Below are 6337 nucleotides of genomic sequence, written 5' to 3'. Positions count from 1 at the left end.
GGCGTCGGTCACGGCTGATCACTGTGGGCGTCGGCGGCGTCGTAGGGCATCGGGGCTGCGGAGCAGGCAGGGCGCTGCGTCGTTCACTTCACAAGCGGCTCCCCGGGCCTCGGTGCATGTCGCGGCATCACAGCGGCGGCGTCGATGGCATCGGAAACAGGATCTTTTCCTTCTCTTTAGTTTCTTCCAGCTCCCAACAGCAGTAGCAACCTCCAGAGGCCCACACACAGTTAAAGGCACCTTCTGGAAGGTCAGAACTCACAGAAAGGAAGTTCAGGGGAGCTGGGGGGAAAGTCCTTTTGTTTCTGGGACTTCAAAACTGGAGGCCAGCTCTTCTTAAGGCCCTTGGAGACTTTCTTTATGCAGGGGACAATACTCACAGCAAAATCCTTCTTCAAGCAGGGGACACAGCACACAGCAAAGTCCTTCTCCTTTCATTGGCAGAAAGAGGAACTGCAGGCCAACTCCAGACACACAGCAAGGGCAGTACCTCTCCTCGGTTTCTTCAGCAAAGGTTCCTCTTGATTCCAGCAATAGTCTAAAGTTCAGGGGTTTTAGGTCTAGTACTTATACCCCTAAATGTCTTTGATCCCTATGCGCAAGTGGCTCTGAGCCCAGGCCAAACCAGTTCTGGGGGCACTCTGCCAGTGCACAACAAAATCCTTTGTCAATGTGAGCCTTGGTTTCAGACGTACCACTGGGGGGCAGAGCCAGCATTGTGGAAGGCTGGCACAGCCCTATTCAGGTACAGGTGCTACTCCTCCCACCACTCGAAATGCAGATCAGGCCTATTCAGCCTAGTGCTGACTCATCCAGACGCCTGGAACTAATGCAACTCCCCAGCCCCTGTCACTTAAAAGCCAGACAGTCAATCCACAAACAGGCAGAGGCATGCAGAAAGGGTGAACAAGAAAATAGCCACCTTCTAAAAGTGCTATTTTCAAACACAGAAATTAAAAAAGATCCTTCCTAAAAGATGGGTTATTAAATTCTGAGTTCAGGGATACCAGACTCCAAATTTCTGTTTTACTCCTATGGGAAGACATGCTGGTAAAATGTTGCAGAGCATTCCCCTTTCTGTCCTATGGGCAAGATAGCCTTTCAATAGTGAAAAACAAATTTGGCAGTACTTCACTATCAGGACATGTTACACACACCAGTACATGTCCTACCTTTCACTTACACTGCACCCTGCCCAGGAGGGTACCTTGGGCCTACTAGAGGGGTGTCCAATGTGCAAGGAAAGGGAAGGGTAGGGCCAGGCAAGTGGGTGCACTTGCCAGGTCGACATGGCAGTTAACAACCTGTGCGCAGGCACTGCGGTGGCTGGCTTAAGACATCTTTTGCGGGCTACTCACATGGGCGCAATCAGCGCTGCAAGCCCACTAGTAGCATTTGATTTACTAACCCTGGCACACTCAGTGCACATTTCTAAGGACCTACTGGTAAAACAAATATGCCAATCATGGATAACCAATCACAATAACAAGTTACACAGAGAGCATTTGCACTTTAGCACTGATCAGCAGAGGTAAAGTGCCCAGAGTCCTAAAGTCAACAACCACAGGTCAGGAAAAAGTAGGCAGGAGAAAGAAAAAAGCTTGGGTCTAACCCTGCAAAAAGGGCCATTACCAACACCTTTTATTTATGTTTTGGTTTTTAAATCATAAATAAAAGGCATTGCCATTTACAATGCCTATAGCTCAAACTCACGTAAATTTGAGACCTGTTGCATTGTAAATGCTTGCTGATAATAAGTGTCCAGCCCAGGTCCCTGAGTTACTGGGTTCCCCCTTTCCACCGGGGGATGGGGGAGCCCACTAGGCACCAAGGATTATTTTTTTCTCAGTGTAGGGGTGGGGGCTGCCCAGAATGGGCATGGTAATGCCCCCACTCTCCCCCCAAAAATGGGCACAGTCTTTCTTCCTCCCCCCCTCGATGACGTGGGTCCCGTGCTTCAAGCTGGAAATGGCATGGTGAGCAAAAAACGATGGATTTAGGCCCAGATCTCTGTACTGGGGTGAATGTATGACATTGTTCTGCATTCTGTCCATCAACTGTTGTTTTTGCATTAGTCACCCTGAGTGGGACGGGTATGCCCAGACGTGGGTCCTGTGCTCTTCATGACACTGGAATCAAGCTATCCTGGCTGAAGAGGGGTGAAACTCCGAAACCGGTCCTAGGATGCTTATTTCCAGTCCAGGGAGGACCTGGCTTGGCAGTTCGGGCTGGACTGTTCCCATGAGGCACAGGGTCAAGACTGATTGGCATATGGCTGGGTTCAAACTGGAATGGCAGGGTGAGCAAAAAAAATGATGGATTTAGGCCCAGGTCTTTGTACTGGGGTGAATGTATGACATTGTTCTGCATTCTGTCCATCAACTGTTGTTTTTGTATTTTTTCCCCCCTCAATGAGGCAGAAAGCCTACTAGGCATCAGGGACAATTTTTCTGTTTGTGTAGGGGTGGGAACTGCCCAGAATGGGCATGTCGATGCCCCCACCAACCTAAAAAGTGGGCATGGTCTTTCTGCCACCTTGAGGGGCATATATGGAACATCACCCATTCTGCCCCCTCGGGGGGCAGAAAGCCCACTAGGCACCAGGGACTATTTTTTATTTTTTTCTTGGTATACGGGTGGTAGCTACCCAGAATGGGCATGCTGATGCCACCCTCTCCAAAAATGGACACAATCTTTCTACTGGGCAACAGCCATTGATCTGCCCCCCAGGGGGCTCGGAAAGCCCAGTAGTCACCAGGGACTATTCTTTTCTTAGTATAGGGCCCCAGGCTTGGTCCCGGGCACAGCAGCCATCTAGTGGGACCTACAAAACACAGAAATTTCTGAAAACTAGACACCCAGGGAGCTGTGGCGTGCATGGATACCCCAATGTTTTCTTACCCAGAATCCCCTGCAAACCCTAAATTTTTCTACATAAAATCAAATTTGTCTTTGTGAGAAAGTAGTGGGGTCAGCGGGCCGGCACAAATTTCCTACCACCCAGCGTTCCCCCCAGTCTCCCCAAAAAAATGCTATATCCATTGACTAGGTGGGCAAAGTGCATGCAACAGGGAAAGGCCCAAAAATGTACTGCGGAGACATCAAAATTATCTATCACAAAATGACCTGGTTTTGCAAGGGGGCACTTGCGTTTTTGGTCTCGGGCTTGGAGGCCATGTAGGGAAATATACCAAACCCTGACATTTCTCAAAACTAGACACCTGGGGAAGCCAGGGAGATGTGGCTTGCGTGGATCCTCCAACATTTCCTACCCAGAATCCCCAGAAACCTCATTTTTAGCTAAAACAAATCATACTTTCCTCACATTTCTTTGTAGAGATTGAGGGGGTACCAAAGCAGGTCCAAGAGGCAGGCTTTTTAAAATTAATTTAAGGCTTTGGGCACCAACACAAGTGAGGTATAATTTTTATCAGAAGCTTCATAGGGAACTGCCATTTAAAACTTGGATTGCCTCTTGAGTGTGTCAGTCACTATTGGATTATTTAAGTGAGTGTGCCACTGCCTCCATTAATGCTGCATACATAAGAGCTGTGTCTGTGCATGTGAGTGAATATTTAGATGCTTCTGACAGTGTCCAAGGGGGTGTATGGCTCTCCCCTTTTGTATGTGCGTATATGAGATTTAAACCAGGGTAAAAGATTGGGTGTATACCTAAGCACATGGGCCTGTAAGTGTGCACTTAGCTCACTGAAACTTCTAAATACATGTGTTAGCTTTTATGTACATAGGAGTGTACCCTATGGCCTAGCTGCAGGCTACCTAAGGAGTGAGTTATATGTGGGAGCACATCAGCTTATGGCTCATCAAGTGGTTTTAAAGGCTATGTCGGCCTATCTGTAGAACTAGATGCTTAGGCTCAAGTGTACCAGGCCTGACAAATGTTCAAAGGGATACTTTTCTGGATGGGTGACTTGGTAGTGTCAGTTCTTTAGTAGATCCCTTTTCCTCAAGTTAGCATGGAACCCCAAGTCCGCAAAAAGGCTGTCACTAGTCTAAATACTCTATTATTGGAAAATCAAACTGAAATCACAGGAATCAGCAATGATATTTTTCCCCCTTCAATTCCAACTTTGCACACTAATCCTAATGATTTGACAGGGAACTCAGATCTAACAAGAAATATGAATTACACCTTACTCTCTTGGAATATAGATGGGTATAAAAGTAAAAAACACAACAAGGATTGGTAATGAAGTTTAAAATCATCAAATCTTATGTTTTCAAGAGACATAGGAGGTGGACCCTATCTATTTAAATGGGTATCAATGTTTTCAACCCCCAGCCCTCTCATTCACCAAAGCGAGAGCAAAAGGGGGCTTACTAACATGTATAGCTAACGCAATCTAATTTAAATTGGTGAGTTTTTCTACTAAATCACCGTATTTCCATATTGTGTTGATAAATTGCAATCCTAGTGTAAACTAGATGCTAATACATTTTTTTAAAAACAATTTTGACAATCCATCCGCGGTGGTAAATGAACTCGAAACTACGCTGGAGGATATAATCTTTTTACAATTAAAACCAGTCTACTTTGCATGATGCATGAATGACAACCACAGTATGTGTCAGCAAATTGTTCATGGTGATGAGTTAAAAATAATTTAACTCATTCCACATATGGAAATGCTTTAAACCATTTATTAATGGTCTGGCAGCTAGAAATTCGGACCCAGAGAGTTTCTAAGAATGCACAAATGATTCCTACTTTTTATAGAGCTGGGGTGATCTCGTCAATACATTACATAATAACCTCTGATAATTTTGAATACACTTCCACTGAGATAAATATCAAGGTGACGGAATTTAGTGATCACAAAATAATTTCAACAATGCTCCTATGGAAAGATCAATTGACAACCAGACAAAGCACCTTAATCCCTAAACCCGTTTTAGCCAGAGTAAACGGATATTCATTAAGGTGGAACAAAATTGATGAAAGGCATCTTTTCACTCATCTAATATCCACCAACTATAATGAGGTTCTGGCTTGCTTAGAACCACTTGCTATATATCAAGTAACCAAAGCATTTAGTAAAATTCTAGAAAGCATTAAAACCCAAGCATCCTGCCCTTTAGGTGCACGAAACCAACATCAAAACGGTTGGTTTGCTAAAAATCAGCTCAATAGCATTGGCTAATCTTCAAAGTGACTTAAAGGTAAAAACTAGGGACAAGACACAAATCAAAAATCTGAGAGCAATATATAAAACATCTAAAGAAGGGAGAAAAAAACAGTTCTGATCTGAGGCATGGGAAGAATTAAGGGTAGCTTCTAACAATAATGATAGTAAAGCCTTCTGGGAAGTGATCAACATCCCCTTCCAGCAAGTTGAGAGAGAGCCCTTCCCTGGATGTATTCTTAGATGAGGATACATGGGGCAATCATTTTCAAAACATCTTCTAAAAGTAAGAAAGGCACTATTACCGAGCTGCCCGAATTGCCTAGAGATACCCCTCCACTGGATTTCAAAATGGTTAAGGTAGACCTCGGTCTGTCACAAGCATCGTCCTTAATGGCAGCAGAACCAGATCGGGTCCCAGTTGATATATTTTTTAATAACAAACCCTTTTGGGTCACCTTGCTTACAGCAGTTTTTAACGCCAGTAGCATAACAGGCCCTCTCCCATTGTGGAAGCAATCCATAATTATACTGATATTCAAGAAAGGGGGTGGCTCTATTCCTGCAAACTATCAACCCATTGCTTAAATCGATGGTAGGCAAAAATAATGGGCCGATTATTATTAAACGTAATGAAAGACTGGGCTGCCGAAAAGGAGATTCTCGCAGAGGTACAATATGGGTTTAGGCAGGGCATTAGCACGGTGGATCAATGTCTGAATCTGGCCCTGTTAGCAGCAAAATATTCTCAGATTAAACAAGTTAACCTTCATACGGCCTTTATGGACCTCTCATCTGCTTTTGTTTGTGTCATACACAACAAGCTGTGTCATATTATGGAGGTAATCGGGGTGGATGCCGTAATAATTTCTTGTATTTGACAACTATATTTAGGGGCCACTGCGCAGGTTCACTATGGTAAGCAGGGAGAATGCACCAAACCTTTCAACATCGCGAACGGAGTAAGGCAAGGTTGTGTTCTTGCTCCCTTCCTGTTCTCATTCTATACTAATAAACTAAACGAGACTCTAGTGGAAAAGTCTATAGACATCCCTCATGCAGATTGTACCCCGTTCCCCATTCTCTTGTACGCAGATGATGCAGTTCTCTTGGCTAAAACGCCCCTATCCCCACAAAAGTACATTACGAACTATGTACTTTTTATTAGGAATTTGGATTTACACGTTAATAAA

General features: G+C 44.6%; 1 pseudogene; it reads right to left on the bottom strand.

Moving 5' to 3' along the window:
- Positions 1 to 2487: 2487 nt before the first annotated feature.
- On the bottom strand, positions 2488 to 2586 carry LOC146866528 (small nucleolar RNA SNORA17; annotated as a pseudogene).
- Between the last annotated feature and the right edge of the window lie 3751 nt (positions 2587 to 6337).

The sequence above is a fragment of the Triturus cristatus genome, chromosome 2_1 (genome assembly GCF_964204655.1).
Source record: "Triturus cristatus chromosome 2_1, aTriCri1.1, whole genome shotgun sequence".
Classification (NCBI taxonomy): Eukaryota; Metazoa; Chordata; class Amphibia; order Caudata; family Salamandridae; genus Triturus; species Triturus cristatus.
This window is presented reverse-complemented; position numbering and strand designations above follow the sequence as displayed.